Source organism: Pipistrellus hanaki (genome assembly GCF_964339955.1).
Source record: "Pipistrellus hanaki genome assembly, chromosome: 3".
Classification (NCBI taxonomy): Eukaryota; Metazoa; Chordata; class Mammalia; order Chiroptera; family Vespertilionidae; genus Pipistrellus; species Pipistrellus hanaki.
In genome coordinates this window covers 95,174,247-95,192,690 of record NC_140505.1, presented here as the reverse complement: position 1 = coordinate 95,192,690, position 18,444 = coordinate 95,174,247, and the positions used below count along the sequence as shown (strand labels likewise).

Below are 18,444 nucleotides of genomic sequence, written 5' to 3'. Positions count from 1 at the left end.
TGCTGCCTTAACTTGGACAACATCCTTCCTTGGACACACCATTCCCTTCTTACATTTACTATTATAGTACCGTAATAGGTTATTCAATCTGACACACAAATGAAGGTCAATGAATGCTGATTAGAAATGAAATGCAGGAACACAAATTTCAGTTGCTCAAACCTCTCCAGATTCAAAGTTCCTTTTTGGCTAATCTCAATTCTTTTTCATGACTTGATAATGACTTCTTTGAGCAGCTAGATTTATACCTCTTATATTTTGTGCAGTACCTAACAGAATACTGACATATATGGAACACTCAGTAATACTATAATGATCTGTACCCCTAGAACTTATATATTCATGTCTTTCCTTTTCTTTCCCCTTAAATTACTAATAAAAATCACTTGAGGAGCATGTTTTAATTATACGAGTCTATACTAATATAAGTAATCAGAAAACAAAATTTTATTAATACTTCCTAAACATTTTATTCATGAGGCAGATACATCATATATAAAGTATCTATACAAAAACAGCGATAAACAAGACAAATATTAATTCCTACTAGAATGTCCTAAGTGCTTTGTTAGTAAGTTTACAGAAAGTATCTGATGGGAAAGGGAAGCAGGATGGGTAAGAGTTTTCTCAGTAAATACCATAGCCCTAGCAAAGTCCGAGAGAGAGAGAGAGAGAGAGAGAGAGAGAGAGAGAGAGAGAGAGAGAGAGAGAGAATAGTATTTTTTTTAAATGTTTAATTGAGTTTTAGAGAGAGAGGAAGGGAGAGGGATAGAGAGATATAAACATCAACGAGAGAGGAACATCAATTGGCTGCTTCCTGCACACCCAGCAACCTCAGTTCCTGGGTCAACACTCAACAGCTAGACTACAGAAGCCAGGCAAGCATGGTATTTTAGAAGAACTAGAAGAAGCTGAACATGGGAATAAATCAATTCCTTTTAAAAATAAAAAGCACCATAAGGCAAATCGTAATTTTGAGAAATTTATTTAGGGTATAAATTTCATTATAAATGTTGGTATTCATATCTAAAACCCTTGTAAGGACCAAGGGCTGTTTCAAGGCTATTGAAAGAGTATCAGCACTGGAGAAAGTTGGGCTCTCCAAGCATAAGATCTGTTGCATAAATCAAGTTTTCTTTTCTTTTTTCACCCCCTTTGAATTTTTGGTTTTTACTCTCAATCTATATAATCCATTTAAAAATAAAACCTGGGAAGTTCTTTTCTCTAGGATAGTTACCTCCTTCCGCACAAAGCACCTTCCTGAGAGTTAATTCTTAAAATCACAGGGTTATAAAAAAACTCTACAAACTGATGAGAAGGCAGCAGGAAAATGTTCTTCAAATCTCCCTCTCTTAAAAACAACAACAGAGTTTCGGAGAGGATCCAAGATGGCTGCACAGGTAAACACCTAACCGCAGCCGCACACAACAATTTCAATAAAATACAACTAAAATATAAAATGGACATCACCCAGAACTACAGGAAAGTCGACTGACTGGAAATTCTACAATGAGAAGCAAGGAGAAAACCAGAAGGAAGAGCGGGGGAGCTGTAAAAGCCTAAGGTACGGAGACACGTGGCACGCGCAGAGAGGACGGGGCAGCTGAGTGTCTGGCTGGCATTCCCTAGCGGGAAGGAGATAAAAGCTCCGACTGTGCTGAACCCCAGACCTGACTGCTCTGAACCCCAGTTCTGGGACAGACCCCTGGGACCCAGGCTCATCCAGAGGAAGCTGGGCGGTAAGGTGGAACCCCAGGGGAACAGCGAAAGGAGGTCCCGGAGGCGCGCACATTGAGTGCAGAGAAGGGACGGTTAGCTGTACCGTGGGATTGCCCTGGTGGGAAGGAGACAGGGGCTCCAGACTGCTCTGAACGCCACCTCCAATCCCACTTCCAACTGAACTGAACCCCAGTTCCAGGCCCATTGGGGGAGAGCCTAGACTGTTTGGTAGCAGGCGTAACTCGAGGGCACCTCATTCTCAGAGGTGCTTGCAGCGAGCACTGAAGGACCCTGAGACTCAGGAGCAGCATAGGGCATGGCTGACGGAAGCCAAGCCTGTAGGCTCCACCCTGAAACTCCGCCCCATCAGGGAAGCTGTGAAAATGCCGAGACTAGGAAATAGATCACAAACGAAAGAAATGGAGGACAAAAAGCTACTGGATATAGAGTTCAAAACCACATTTATGAGGTTGTTCAAGAATCTCTTAAAAAAGGCAGATAAAATAAACGAGACCTATGAGGATGTGAAAAGGGATCAACAAGAAATAATAAGGGATCAATAAGAAATAATAAGGGATCAACAAGAAATAAAGAATACATTGTCTGAAATAAAAAATATTATACAGAGTCCTAAAAACAGAATGGAAGATTGCAAGAATCAAGTCAAAGATTTGGAACATAAAGAGCAAGAAGACACTCTTCCGCAGAAGCAAGAAGGCAAGAGAATCCAGAAAGTTGAAAATAATGTAAGAAAACTCTGGGACAACTTCAAGCGAACCAACATCAGAATTATGGGGGTCCCAGAAGATGAGAGAGAGCAAGATATCGAAAACATACTGAAAGAAATAGTGGCAGAAAACTTCCCCCACCTGGTGAAAGAATTAGACTTACAAGTCCAGGAAGCGCACAGAACTCCAAACAAAAGGAATCCAAAGAGGACCACACCAAGACAAATCCTAATTAAAATTCCAAGAGCAAAAGACAAAGAGAGAATATTAAAAGCAGCAAGAGAGAAACGGGTAGTTACCTATAAAAGAACACCCATACAATTGTCAGCTGATTTCTCAATAGAATCCATGCAGGCCAGACGGGAATGGCAAGAAATATTCAAAGTGATGAATAGCAAGAACCTACAGCCAAAAATAATCTACCCAGCAAAGCTATCACTCAGAATCGAAGGCCAGATAAAGAGCTTCACTAATAAAAAAAGCTAAAGGAGTTCACCACCACCAAACCAGAATTATATGAATTGCTGAAGGGGGTTCTTTCAGAAGAGAAAGTAAATAATGATAAAAACTATGAATAACAAATATGTAACTATCAACAAGTAAATCTACAAACCAAAAAAATTAAAAAAAAAATTTGATGAACAATATTAACTGTTGAATATAATAGAATCAGCAGTATGGAAGGGGAGTGAACTGACGATTCTCGGAGAAAAGGGGAGAGGGGGATGTTGGAAGAGACTGAACATAAACTGTACACCTATGGATGAGGACAATATTGGGGGGGGAAGGGCAGAGGGTGGGGTGGGAACCTGGTGGAGGGGAGCAACGGAGGGGGGGGGAAGAGGAACATCTGTAATAATATGAACAATAAAGATTAAAAAACAACAACAACAACAACAACAAAACATCCCTCTCACAAACCAACGAAACACAAAACCAAAAAAACACATCCATGATGATGCAAGCTCTTAATCTCCTACTTTAAACTTATTCTAAGAAGGACCTTCTGAATACAGATAACTTGAATCAAACTAAGATAATAGGCTTGAAAACCAGTTTCTTCTGCTGTGTACTGGAATGAGAGTATGAAATTCTGAGCCACCTCATTGTTCAGAACAACTCTAAGGAGCATTGCTCACACTTGGTTACCACACAACTGTCTAGCAAATAGTAGTCTACTGCACTGAGGAGGGGGTATCTTTTTTAAAAATTTAAGAAATCTTTATCGTTCAGATTATTAGAATTGTTCATCTTCCCCCCCCCCCAATAGCTCCCCGTCACCTGTCCCACCCCACCCTCTGCCCTTACCTCCTCCCCACTGTCCTCATCCATAGGTATAGGATTTTTGTCCAGTCTTTTCCCACCCCCCCCCCCACTTCCTTTTCCTCCCTGAGAATTGTCAGTCCACTCCCTTTCTATGCCCCTGATTCTGTTATATTCCAGTTAATACTGTTCATCAGATTTTTTATTCCTTTGGTTTTTTAGATTCACTTGTTGATTGATACGTTTTTGTTGTTCATAATTTTTATATTTTTCTTCTTTTTCCTCTTCTTAAAGAATACCTTTCAGCATTTCATATAATTCTGGTTTGGTGGTGGTGAACTCCTTTAGCTTTTTCTTAGCTGTGAAGCTCTTTATCTGACCTTCAATTCTGAATGAAAGCGTTGCTGGGTAGAGTAATCTTGGATGTAGTTTCTTGCTGTTCATCACTTTGAATATTTCTTGCCACTCCCTTCTGGCCTGCATAGTTTCTGTGGAGAAATTAGCTGACAATAGTATGTGTGCTGCCTTGTAGGTAACTGTTTTTCTCTTGCTGCTTGTAATATTCTCTGTCTTTTGCTCTTGGCATTTTAATTATGATGTGTCTTGGTGTGGTCCTCTTTGAATTCCTTTTATTTGGTGTTCTGTGTGCTTTCTGGACTTGTAAGTTTATTTCTTTCACCAGGTGGGGAAAGTTTTCAGTCATTATTTCTTCAAATAGGTTTTCAGTATCTTGCTCTCTCTCTTCTTCTGGGGCCCCCATAATTCTGATGTTGGTATGCTTGAAGTTGTCCCAGAGGCTACTTACACTATCTTCACCTTTTTTTTAAAATTCTTTTTTCTTTTCCGGAGGAGTGTTTTTTGCTTCTAGGTATTCCAAATCTTTGACTTGATTCTTGAAATCCTTTACTTGCAATCTGCTTTTAGGCTTCTGTATAATATTTTTTATTTCAGTCAGTGTGTGTTTAATTTCTAGTTGATCCTTTTTCATATCCTTGAGGGTCTCGCTGAATTTATTAGCCTTTTCTAAGAAATTCTTGAAAAACCTTATAACCATGGTTTTGAACTCTATATCCAGTCATTTGCTTTCCTCCATTTCCTTCATTTGTGGCCTGCCTCTTTGTCTCCGCATTTTAGCTGCTTCCCTGAGTTTATGGAGTGGCTTTATGTGCAAGGTGTCCTTTGGGCCCAGTGGCTCTGCCTGCCCAGTTACCTAAGGTGGATCCCCTTGGTGCAGCCCTTTGTGGGCTGTGTGTGCAATCTTGTTGTAGTTAAACCTTGATTGTTGTTGATATCACTGGGGGAGTTGACCTCGAGGCCAATTTTTAATCTTTATTGTTCATATTATTACAGATGTTCCTCTCCCCCCCCCCCCCCCCCCCCGTTGCTCCCCTCCACCAGTGTCTCCACTGGGAGGGCTTCTGTGATGCGGTGGAGTCTCAGGGTGGAGCAGACAGCCATGTTTTCCCATCAGTCCCTCCCCCAATGGCTGCTTGCAACTCTGAGAGAAGGCTGCTTTTGAGATTCACCCGCTGTCAGACAGTCAGGTTTCTCCCCGAGTGAGTGTGGTACCCAAAGTCTCACCTGGAGCTAGATTTTAGTACAGTCGGGAGGTTTTGTTCCCTTCCAAGGGAGAAAGCTAGCTACTGGGAGGGCTTCTGTGCTCAGCTTGGATGGGGCGGAGTCTCAGGGTGGAGCAAACAGCCTTAGTTTCCCATCAGACACCCTAAAAGGGCCCTCTGTCTCTACATCCCACGGCAATGGCTGCATACATCTCTGAGAGAAGGCTGCTCTCGAGTTTCGCCCACTGCTAGACAGTCCAGTTTCTCCCTGAATGAGTCTGGTACCCAAAGTTTTATCCAGAGCTAAACTTCATTGCAGTTTGAAGGTTTTGTTTTCCTCCCAAACAAGAAAGCTAGGCAAGTGTTAGCTGCCCACCCTCTCCGTGAGCTGCAAGTAAGCCAGCCGCCTATTCAGCTGCTTGCCCTTTCCATGCGCACAGTTCTTTGCACCTCCACAGTTCTTCTGAGTCTGTGTCATTTTCTTTCCATCTATTTGTAGAATTTCCACTCAGCCAGCTTTCCAGTGGTTCTGGATGATGTCCACTCTCTCTTCCCATTGCAGTTTTAAAATTGTTGTGCAAGGCCGCAGTATAGGTGTTTACCTTATGCCGCCATCTTGATTTCTCCCAAGGAAGGGGTATCTTTTCCATATGTGCAGGAGTAATACTATCATTGATATCTCCCAATCTGCAGGGATAGTGCGGACAGAAAAAATTACAGAATGTGCCAACTGGAAGCTCCCATTACATGCTGCATTCACTATAGGCTCAATATCTGCCATTTTCCCCATTTGTGTTCTCTCAAAGCTGGGACCAGCATTGGTAAATTATGGTTTGGTTGGTCAGAGAAATATTGTAATTACAAAGTATGATAGAGGAGTTTGTGTGGCTGATCCAGCTATCGACTATGACATGCTGAAACAAGGATTAGCACAATTTTAAAACATAAAAGCCGGCCATCAAGTATGCTGATGTTGCTAAGGGTGTGAAAATGCTCACAGAACAACAACCAAAGGCAACTAAGGCTAAAACACGGAATCATTTGGGGTCTGGAATGCATTAATTCAATTTACATTATTTCTAATGGGGGAAAAAAATGATTCAGTTTTCAAACAAATCGCTCAACACTGAAGCTACCCCCTGGTGTTGAGTGTGCTCCCACAATGGAATGCAGCTCGGCTGACCTACAGGCGCCAGATTACGAAGCTGTGGTGGCCATGATAAGAGGAAGCAGCACCTGGCTGGAGCTCAGGCTCCTCCCCCACTGCCTGCAGCTTCTGGCACTACTACATCCACCAAGAGGTCCAGGATTGTGAGAGGGCACAGGCCAGGCTGAGGGACCCCATCAATGCATGAATCTGCACTGGGCCTCTAGTTAATAAAAATCACATTCTGAAACAGAAAATAAAACACAACATATAAAAGGTGATGGCCTTTATAATATCAGAGCGATGATAAAGTACAAGAGAACAGAACTATTTGACAAGGGAGTTGGCTGAGCTAAATAAGCAAAGGGGGAATATACCATTATAAAACACTGAAAATCATTAAGAAACAGTAAAGATTAGAGTGGACACTGCAGAAAAACTATGGACAATGTGCTAGAGAAAAAACACACAGAAGGCAGAAGAAATTCACCAGAAAAAGCAATGAAGAGAAAAGAATGTTGATTTTTTTCTATTCTAACTCTTCCCCTCTCCCAACTCTATCTAGGTGGCCTCCACTCTACTCTCAGCCTCATAAGAGTGGGAATTTCCCAAAGCACACTTTTTTCAAGTCACGCCCTCACCCCCCTAAATAAGTAAAGAAATAAACGAGAGAAAAGAATGTCCATATATATGACTGATACCAAGGAGCCAACATAGGAATAATTTGCTGTGCTTCAGGAAGAGAAAGAGCAAATCAAACATCTATTTCAAAAACACAGAAGAAGGGTAAGGGGAGAACTTTACTGAAATGCACAAAGATTTGTGTTTGCTACTCTATTTGCCACTGCCCTATGTGTACTCTAGGTTTGACTAATTCTAGACCTCAGGGGAGTCTCATCAATTATAGTCTCTTTCAGAAAAACAAACAAGATTAGAATCATGATGCCCTAAGAGCTGTTCTCTAAGAGTTAATACAAAAAAGAAACAAGAAAAAATGAGACATAACTGATTTCTAAGATTATTCTCAAGACACGTACCACCCTTCTGCAATATATGATAAAAGTGGTGCAGGGGGCAGTACATCCAAGCTACTCAACTGGAAAAGCCAAAGAGGATTTTTTTGCCCTTCCTCACCCTAACTTGCTCCCTGCAGTTTAAGAGAATTATTCACGTGGAAGTGGACCAAACAATAGTCTACCTTTATCTGAATAATGAGATTCCACAAGACACTGTACAAAGCTACCCTGTGGGCCAACGTGTACTGTCACACATATACAACAGATGGGCTGGTAAGAGGGAACAGCTGCCTAGGAACCAGCTCCTAAGAATGAATGGTAGGAATGTGGTTGTGGAGATCAAAGGCCTGTTTGGGGTCTGCTGGTAGCTATTATCCTGAACCACCTGACACACCAAATGGGGGAGAGGGGTTCCTATAGGTGGAAAGTGATGGGAGTGCACAAATTCTTGTAACTACAACTATAACCTGCATCTATAGCTAAATATATGGGAAAGGAGGGGCAGGAGAATTGCTGGGACTGGAGTTTGTACTGAGCATCTGACAACAATCCATATGGTTCTGCTTATATGTAAAATGCTCCGTGGATTTCCAGGATTACTTTAATGCAGTAAAATATGTGACAAAGGAATTAAGAGCAATGAGTGATGTGAACTGTATTAAAGAGATCTTTGAAAGCTGATGACTTCTGTTAAAGCATTTCACTAGTTTATTGCCGTTAAAGCAACAGGTGCTTCACCAGTCTGTCTCCACTTTTTATCCATGAAATGACAAACTGGAAAAAGTTAGCTCTCTGTTCTTTGTTGAGCATTCTTGGGTTTCTACAATTTCTCAGGAAGAAAGTGGGGGGGAAAGGGGTCTTTCTTAGCATTAGATAAAATATGTAAAACCTTATTCATTTGGGGCCTTTAGTTTGGATTCTTTAATAATCTGGATAAAATGTAATTGCTTTGATGTTTCTGAATTTTCTGTGGTATAACTGAAAGATTATCTTTTCTTAAAGAAAATTTTACAATTGAAAATTTTCAGTCATTTTACAGAGCTTTTCCATTTTGTTCTGAATCAGGGAGACACTATTGTGAAATAAAATATTGTCAGACTAAGTTAGAAATATTCATTGCATATATATGCTATGCTCATGATAAATTCTACAGGACACAAAGATCATCTCGAGAATGCAAGAAGCCCTGGGATCTGCTCTCTAGCTTCTGAAGATCTAGTCTCGTCTGGACTGTCTGCAGAAACTGGAAGGGAGGTGATATAGCTCTTCTTACATGAGCATGGCAGAAATAGCATATGCTTATATTTACTAATTCTTAAAAATACCCTGGTATCGTGTCTGAGGAAGGGTGGCAACTGTCAGAAGATGCTGATGAATACAACAATAGTATTTTCTCTTCTAGTAACGTAGTATTTTGCACAGCTCCCTCTTTCCTGCTGAGGTCAGAGAAGTACACTCATCTACCCTTCCTCCAAAATTACCTTTCAGAGGGTATATCATAACTATATAAGTTTTTGCTTAAGCTATAAACAGAAAGTTTAAATTAGGTTTCAAGTAATTAAAAGATTAGAGCCTTAACTTAAAATCTCAATACACTCCTAAAGTTTGATCAAAATCATTAATTGCAACCACAAGTAAATCATATTTCTCTCAATAAATTACTGAATTACTTTTAGCTCATTTCCCTATGTAAGAGAAGGAAAATACTATTTTATACACTCCTTCTACAGCTATTCAACATTGGTCTATCAAAAAAATATTATGTGTCTACTATGACCAAGCATTGCACAGAAATAAAATGACAAATGGATAGTGGGGGAGGCACAAAAAAAGGTGTTCGGTGCTAGGCAGGAGTATGAAAGAAATAACCAGCATTCAACAAACGTGTGTCCCATTACGATAAATTTCAAACTCTGATTATTTTTAAATGATATTTATTGACTGTAACATTCTGACTTATTTTTCAAAATGATTATAATTTTCAGGTTTTATAATTAAACTTAACTAGAACACTAGTAACAGGTTGGTACAAGTTTATCTGGATTGTGGTCTCTTTTATTTGGCAAATGAGAAGTGCAGCCAAGTAGCAATAAGGAACCTTTGTGATACAAGATATGATTTGATTTCAGAAACCTCAGCCATGTGAAAAAGGTTTCCTTGGAACTGAAAACTTCCAGTAAGCCTGGGAAAGTGATGCTATTGGAGGCCACTGAAAGGGCTAATACTTAGGAATTGTGCTCTATAGTATGACAGCATGGCACAGAGAAGGGATGGATTAAAGGACCCCTTTTCCTCCCTCCCACCCCGTCATGGGAAACAGGTGCTGTCTGCAGCATATTTTATAGTTGGGATTGCAGAAGGAAAGTGATTCATCCACTTAGTATTTTGCACAGCTCCCAACCCCCATTCTCTATGACCCACTTGGACTTCCATATCCCTAATCCATAGCAAAAAAATGTCCCCTCTCTACCCTTCCTCAGGTTACAGGACACTCATAGTAAGGATGGACTTCCAAAGCTTGTGGCTAAATACTGAGAGCTATTTACTTCTCTAGCACAAGTCCTTTAAGCCCCACATCCTAATCCTACACAAAATGTGGTAAAATATTAGAATGATTTTTTTATTTAAAATTTTTTAAATTATATTTTAAAATTATATTGTTACTATATTTTTATGAATTGGTCTTTGTACAAAAGAAATATGTACTGTATTGCTATGTCAGCAGCTTTAGTTTTGTTCACTGTAAACATGATGGCTTATTCTTAGCTTCAATATTCTTGGCTACCATTGATGAGCTCCTATAAACTTTTATAGCCTATTTTTCCAGAATACAGATTAAATAGCCATTTACTGCTTCTGACAGCCATTAAAACACTTCACAAATCATGTAATACAGCTGGTTTCTTGTCCCTCTTATTGTTTGGCTAACTTATAATATTTGTTAGAAATTTTAGTAATTACCTATTTTAGTTCTTCCAAAGTACCCAGTTTGGGTTTGTTGTTTTCTTGGTGCTAACATACAGATCCTTGACTAAACTTCATCAAAGTCTTTATGACTGAATTTCTCAAGAAAAGAAAGTAACTTTTTTCTGCCGAAACTGGTTTGGCTCAGTGGTAGAGCGTCGGTCTGTGGACTGAAAGGTCCCGGGTTCGATTCCGGTCAAGGACATGTACCTTGGTTGCGGGCACATCCCCGGTAGGGGGTGTGAAGAGGCAGCTGGTCAATATTTCTCTCTCATAGACGTTTCTGGCTCTCTATCTCTCTCCCTTCCTCTCTGTAAAAAATCAATAAAATATATTAAAAAAAATAAAAGCGTTAATTACCATCAGTATTATTAAAAAAAGAAAAAAAAAAAAGAAAGTAACTTTTTTTCTGTGTCCTTAGTGCTTACTACATCATTAATATTGTTAAATGGTTAAAAAAAAAAGTATACAGGAATGAATTAATCTCTATAAATGAGAATCAGTTCCAAACTCAATGGGATATTTAAAAAATAACAATTTAAAAATAGATTCAATCTATTCAGTGAACCAATATGCACATGATTGGTTTTTGTTCTTCTATATTTTAAATACATTTTTATTGATTTCAGAGAGGGAGAAAGATAGAAACATCGATGAGAGGGAATCATTGATCAGCTGTCTCTGGCACGCCCCACACTGGGGATCGAACCTACAACCTGGGCATGTGCCCTGACTAGGAATTGAACCGTGACTTACTGGTTCATAGGTCCACGCTCAACCACTGAGACATGCCATCCTGGCTGTGTTTATATATTTTAATCCCTATTAATAATTTATTAAAATGCCTTTAGAGAGCTAGGTATGCACTCTGCCATGTTCAACTACACTAAAGAAATATGCACAAAGAAATAAAAGTTCTCTTATTATATTCCTTTTATTATGTATATGTCTTTTATTATAACCACAAATTACTGCAGTTAATTACTTAGAAGAAAGACGTAAAGCCACTGACAGGTGGTGCCAGTGTTTATTGTTCCAAAGCATATTGCCTTATTTTTCTCCAATTGTGGAAATTATGGAATCTCAGAAACTGCATTATACAACTCCTTCCCACTCTCCTGTTGATCTGAATGAATGATCTAATGGATTTCAGACCTCATGCCTTATTTGGCTTAAGTTTTAATAGACTTTTCTTCAGCGTTAGCTTATAGTTCATTGACATATCTTAATACCGTTTGACTAAGAAAAATGGGGTAGGTCAATTTGGGGGTGGGGGGGTGGGAAGGGAGATAGCCATGCCCCGTTTGGCTCAGTGGATAGAGTGTTGACCTGTGGACTGAAGTTTTGATTCCAATCAAAGGCATGTACCTCGGTGCTGGCATATGTCCAGTAGGAGGTGTGCAGGAGGCGGGTGATGGATGTTTCTCTCTCATTGATATTTCTAACTCTCTGTACCTCTCCCTTCCTCTCTGTAAAAAAATGAATAAAATATATTTTAAAAAGGAGATATATGTACTATCACTTGTAATACTTTAAACAATAAAAAAAGAAAAATAAAGCATAGTAACATACAAAAAAATTTTGCTATTAAAGTGTATTTGTAGGAAATGAGCAGGGATGAGCCATACAGTTTACTAGAATTGACAAAATGTGTAGTTTCCTAGCAAAGGTACTAAGATGCATGCTGTTTGTGTTTCTGTGGATGTTTATTAATTACATTACCAGTAAAAGAAGTAGTACATAGGTAACACAGTACAAACAGAAAAGTGACACACAGATATGACTATATATTTTGGCAAGTTAATTAGCTGTTCAAGCAAAGCTCTGCTTTTTATCTGTTAAATACAAACTACATCAAGTCATTTCAGACTGGCATGGATTTGCCAAATCTCCTTTTCTGCTTTTACCTTATTCTTTGGAGATATTTCATGATAAAATATTATTGCTCTAATTTAGTAATTTTTTTTTCATTTTTTATTAAGGTATTATATGTGCACATATTTTACCATTGCCCTCCACCCACACCATTCTCATACATGCCCTCACCCCCCAAAGTTTTGCATCCATTGGTTATGCTTAAATGCATGCATACAAGTCCTTCCATTGATCTCTTATCTCCTCACCTCTCCCTAACCTTCCCATTATAATTTGACAGTCTGTTTGATGCTTTACTGTCTCTGTATCTATCATTTTGTTCATCAGTTTATAATGTTCTTTATTATCCATAAATGGGTGAGATCATGTGGAATTATCCTTTCATTGACTGATTTATTACACTTAGCATAATGTTGTCCAATTCCATCCAGGTTGCTACAAATGGTAAGAATTCCTTCTTTATTATGACAGCATAGTATTCCATAATGTAGATGTACCATAGTTTTCTGATCCAGTCATCTGCTGACGGGCCCCTTGGCTGTTTCCAAATCTTAGCTATTGTAAATTATGTTGCTATGAACATAGGGATGCATATATCCTTTCTGATTGGTGTTTCCAGTTTCTTAGGATATATTCCTAGGACTGGGATTACTGGGTCAAATAGGAGTTCCATTTTCAGTTTTTGAGGAAACTATATTGTTCTCCACAGTGACTGCACCAGTCTGCATTCCTACCAGCAGTGCACGAGGGTTCCTTTTTCTCCGCATCCTAGCCAACAATTGTTATTTGTTGATTTGTTGATGATAGCCATTCTGACAGGTGTGAGATGGTACCGCATTGTTGTTTTAATTTGCATCTCTTGGATAATTAGCGAATTTGAGCATGTTTTCATATGTCTCTTGGCCTTCCTTCTGACTTCTTTAGAAAAGATTCTATTTAGATCCTTTGCCCATTTTTTTTTATTGGATAATTTATCTTCCTTCTATTAAGTTGTATAAGCTGCCTGTAGATGTTGGAAATTAAACTTTTATCAGTGATAACATTTGCAAATATATTCTCCCATACAGTGGCTTTCTTGTTGTTTTCTTGCTGTTTTTTTTTTTTGCTGTGCAAAAGCTTTTTAATGTAGTCCCATTTGTTTATTTTCTCTTTAACTTCCATTGCCCTAGGGGTAGTATCAGTGAAGTTCTTTTGGCTTATGTCGGAGATTTTTCTGCCCGTGGATTCCTCTAGTATTTTTATGGTTTCCCATATTACCTTTATCCCTTTTTAAGTCCTTTATCCATTTTGAGTTTATTTTTGTGTATGGTGTAAGTTGGTGATCAGTTTCATTTTTTTTTTTTTTTTTTTATGTATCTGTACAAATTTTCCAACACCATTTATTGAAGAGACTATCTTGACTCCATTGTGTGTTCATGACTCCTTTGTCAAATACTAATTGAGCATAGTAGTTTGGGTTGATATCTGAATTCTATATTCTATTCCATTGATCTATATGTCTGTTCTTGTGCCAGTACCATGCTGTTTTGAGAACAGTGGCTTTGTAATACAGCTTGAAATCTGGTATTGAAATCCCTCCTATTTTATTCTTCTATCTCAGGATTGCTGTGGCTATTTGAGGACTTTTTAAAAATTCCAGATGAATTTTTGGAGAATTCTTTCTAGGTCTGTGAAATATGCCATTGGTATTTTAATGGGGAAAACATTTAATCTATAGATTGCTTTGGATAGTACGGACATTTTAATGATGTTGATTCCACCAATCCATCAACATGGTATGTGCTTACAGCTGTTTACGTCTTCCTTTCTCTCTTTTTTTCCAGTGTCCTGTAGTCTTCTGTGTATAGGTCTTTTACCTCCTTAGTTAAGTTTACTCCTAGATATCTTATTCTTTTTGTGTGTGATGGTAAATGGCATTGCTTTTTTAGTCTCTCTTTCTGTAAGTTCACTATTTGTGTATTGAAAGGCCATAGATTTCTTGGTGTTAATTTTGTATCCTGCTACATTGCCTAATTCATTTATTAAGTCTATTAGTGTTTTGATGGAGTCTTTCGGGATTTTTATGTACAATACCATATCATCTGCAAATAAGGACAACTTTACTTCTCTTTTTCCAATTTGGATGCCTTTTATTTCTTCTTTTTGTCTAATCACAATGGCTAATACTTCCAGTACTATGTGGTGAGAGTGGGCATCCCTTTCTTGTTCCTGTTCTTAGGGAAAAGATTTTAGTTTTGCCCATTGAGTATGATGTTTTCTGTGGGTTTATCATATATAGCTTTTATTATGTTGAGGTATGATCCTCCTATTCCCACCTTGTTGAGAGTTTTTATCAGGAAAGGGTGTTGTATTTTGTCAAATGCTTTTTCTGCCTCAATTGATATGATTATGTGATTTTTATCTCTCAATTTGTTTATGTAATCTATCATGTTTATTGATTTACGAATATTGTACCATCCTTGCATCTCTGGAATAAATTCTACTTGGTCATGGTGTATGATCTTATTGATGTACTGCTGGAGCCGATTTGCTAGAATTTTATTGAGGATTTTGGCATCTATGTTCATGAGGGATATTGGCCTGTAATTCTCTTTCACTGTGTTGTCTTTATCTGGTTTTGGTATTAGGGTGATGCTGGGTTCATAGAAGGAGCTTGGAAGTGTTCCATCCTCTTGAATTTTTTGGAATAGTCTGAGAAGGATAGGTTTTAGTTCTTCCTTGAATGTTTGATAAAATTCTTCTGTGATGATGTCTGGCCTCAGGCTTTTGTTTCCCAGAAACTTTTTGATTACTGCTTCAATTTCTTCCACAGTTACTGGCCTATTGAGCTGTTTAGATTCTTCCTGATTGAGTTTTGGTAGGTTGTATTTTTCTAGGAATATGTCCATTTCATCCAGGTTGTCCAGTTTGTTGGAATAGAGTTGCTCATAGTATTTTTTAACAATGCTTTGTATTTCAGTGGGGTCTGTTGTGTCTCTTCCTTCATTTCTGATTTTGTTTATTTGGGTCCTCTCTCTTTGCTTCTTGGTGAGCCTGGCTAAAGGTTCATTAATCTTGTTTATCCTTTCAAAGAACCAACTCTTGGTTCTGTTGATCTTCTGTATTGTTTCTTTCGTCTCTATGTCGTTTATCTCCTCTCTGATCTTTATTATTTCCTTCCTTCTGCTAACACTGTGCTTTTCTTGTGGGTCTTTTTCTAACTCTTTGGGTTGAAGGTTTATGTAATTTATTACTCTTGTTTCTTATTATTTTGCAATAGGCTTGTAGAGCTATGAACTTCCCTCCCAAGTCTGCTTCACTGTGTCCCATAGATTTTGGAGTGCTGTGTTTTCATTGTCATTTGTTGCCATGCTGTTATTTCTTCCTTGATCTCTGTGGTGACCCAGTCATTGTTTAATAGCATTCTGTCTAGTCTCCATGTGTTTGATTTTTTTTGGATTGTTTTTATTGTAGTTGATTTCCAAGTTTTTGCAACTGTGATCTGAGAAGACGCTTGATATGATTTCTATCTTCTTGAATTTGAAGAGACTTTGTCTATGTCCCAGCATATGGTCTATCTTTGGAAATGACCCATGTGCACTTGAGAAGAATGTATATTCTGTGGCTTTGGAGTGAAATGTTCTGAAGATGTCAATTAATTCCATCAGTTCTAGTGAGACATTTAAGATTGATATTTATTTGCTTATTTTTTGTTTAGAAGTTTTTTCCAATGGTGATAGTGAGGTATAAAAGTCTCCAACTATAATTGTATTGCTATCAATCTCTCCCTTGATATCCTCCAAGAGTATTTTTTTAAATGTATTTGGGTGCATATATCTTTACCAGAGTTATTTTTTTAAAATGTATAGGGTGCATATATCTTTACCAGAGTCATTTCTTCTTGTTGGACTGCTCCCTTTAGTATTAAGAGTGGCTTTCCTTATCTCTTGTTCTGTCCTTGACTTTGAGATCTAATTTGTCAGATATAAGTATTGCTACCCCAGACTTTTATTTTCATTTCCATTCATCTGGAAAACCTTTTTCATCCCTTCACCCTCAATCTATGTATGTCTTTTTTTCTGAGGTGAATTTCTTATAGACAGCAGATATATGGGTCTTTTTTCCTTATCCAATCCGATACCCTATGTCTTTTGCTTGGGCATTTAATCCTTTTACATTTAAAGTTATTATTGATAGTTACTTATTTGTCACCATTTTTATTCTTTTCTTCTGTGTTCCTTTTCTGATTCTTATTTCTTTTTTTTTTAACAGCAGACCCGTAAGCATTTCTTGCATTGCTGGTTTGGTGGTGATAAATTTCCTTAATCCTGTTTTTGTCTGTGAAGCTACTGATTTCACCTTCAATTTTGATTGATAGTCTTGCTGGGTACAGCAACCTTGGGTTCAGACCCTTCCTTTGCATGACTGTGTATATTTCATTTTATTCCCTTCTGTCCTGATGAGTTTCTGTTGAGAAATCAGTAACTAGTCTGATGGGGGTTCCTTTGTAAGTAACTTTCTGTGTGTCTCTGGCTGCTTTTAAGATTCTTACTTTGTTGTTGGTGTTTGCCAATTTAATTATAATGTGCCTTGGTGTCAGTCTTTTGGGGTTCATTTTGCTTGGGACTCTGGGAGCTTCTTGGATTTGTGTGGTTTTTTTCTTCCGTATATCAGGAAAGTTTTTTGACATTATTTCTTCAAACAGGTTTTCTATTCCTTGTTCAGTTTCATTTCCTTCTGACATCCCTATTATGTGGATTTTCCCTCCCATGTTGTCACAAAGTTCCCTTAGGCTTTCTTCCTGCTTTATAATTTTTTTTCTAGAAGCTGCTCTACTTGGGTATTTCTTCCCTTCTTGTCTTCCAGCTCAGTGATGTGGTGCTCTGCTTCTTCTAGTCTACTCTTGATGCTTTCTATTGAGTTCTTTACAGCAGCGATGTCATTTTTCATTGTTTCTTGTTTCTTCTTAATTTCCTCTTGGTTCTTACCCACAGTGTCAAATTTGTCTTCCATTCTTTTCAGCCACCTTATGATCATTTCTCTGAATTCTTTCTCTGATAAGTTGCTTGCCTCTAATTTGTTTACTTCCTTTTCTGATGATGCCTGCTTTTCTTTCAGATGTGGGCTGTTTCTTTGTCTCCCCATGGTCTCTCTTCTCTGGATGTCTGGTTATGTAATTCTCTCTCTCCTTTCCATGGTGGAGTGAAGAGCTCCTGTGAATCTGCGTGTTTGCGCCAACTGGGGACCGGGGTTCTGGGGCTCCCAGTTGTTCAGTAGTTGCTGCAGTTGTGGATTTTCAGGCTTCTGATAAGATCCACTTTCCCTTTCAAGATGGTGAAGTTTCTCTGTCCAAGCCTGTAGCTCTAGTAGGGGACCTAGCTGTAGCCACAGTGGGGGCTACCCAGACAGGGAAACCCTGTCCAGCAGTCCCCCAACTTCTCTTTGAGTTTAGCTGTTCCTTAGCTTACCAACAAACACTCCCTGTGCGACCCTCAGCTGCTTTTTCTTTCTGCTCTGGGACAAGGCTCGGAACATTCTTGTCTATTCTGCTGACATTTTCTCCTCCCATTCAGTAATTTCTGAAGATACTTTTAACAATGAAGATTTAAAAAGATTCTATTATAGAATTTTCTCTGTTGTGACTGAAAACCAAATACTGTTTTTTTTTCTTCTTCTTTTTTTTGGCTTTAAGATAGCACTAAGCATAACAGGTAATCAAGTGCTAAATAAGTGGAAAAGAATTTCCACTTTACTATGTCAATTGCCAACACTACTGGAACTCATGGCCACTTTACTCCTTCAACTCAACAACCTCTGTCTTTTATAACAGTTGGTGTCAAATGAGGAGTGACTTTCTACTTCTTAATCTCCCAATATAAAAAACACTATCTAATAAGAGTAATATGCAAATTAATAATCACTCTGCTACACCAACAAACCACACCCACCAGCTAATCAGGACAGAGTATGCACATTAACCCAACCAAGATGGCTGCAGCCATGGAGCTAGCAGGATGCTTGAGTTTCCTCAGTAATGGAGGAAGCCAAGCTTTCCACACAGCCTAGATGTCCTAGGCCTCTATTCAAGGGTACAAAGTTTCAATTATAGAAAGTGAATGAATCCCCCCCAAAATAGTTGTGGCCAATGTTGGCAATTGACATGAGGTTTGGGTTTCCCCAGTGATGGAGGAAGG

General features: G+C 38.5%; 1 protein-coding gene across 7 annotated transcripts in view; it reads right to left on the bottom strand.

Annotated features, from left to right (window-relative positions):
- Positions 1–18,444, bottom strand: part of MICU2 (mitochondrial calcium uptake 2) — a 126,123-nt gene that overhangs the window by 87,592 nt on the left and 20,087 nt on the right. The window lies entirely within an intron of this gene.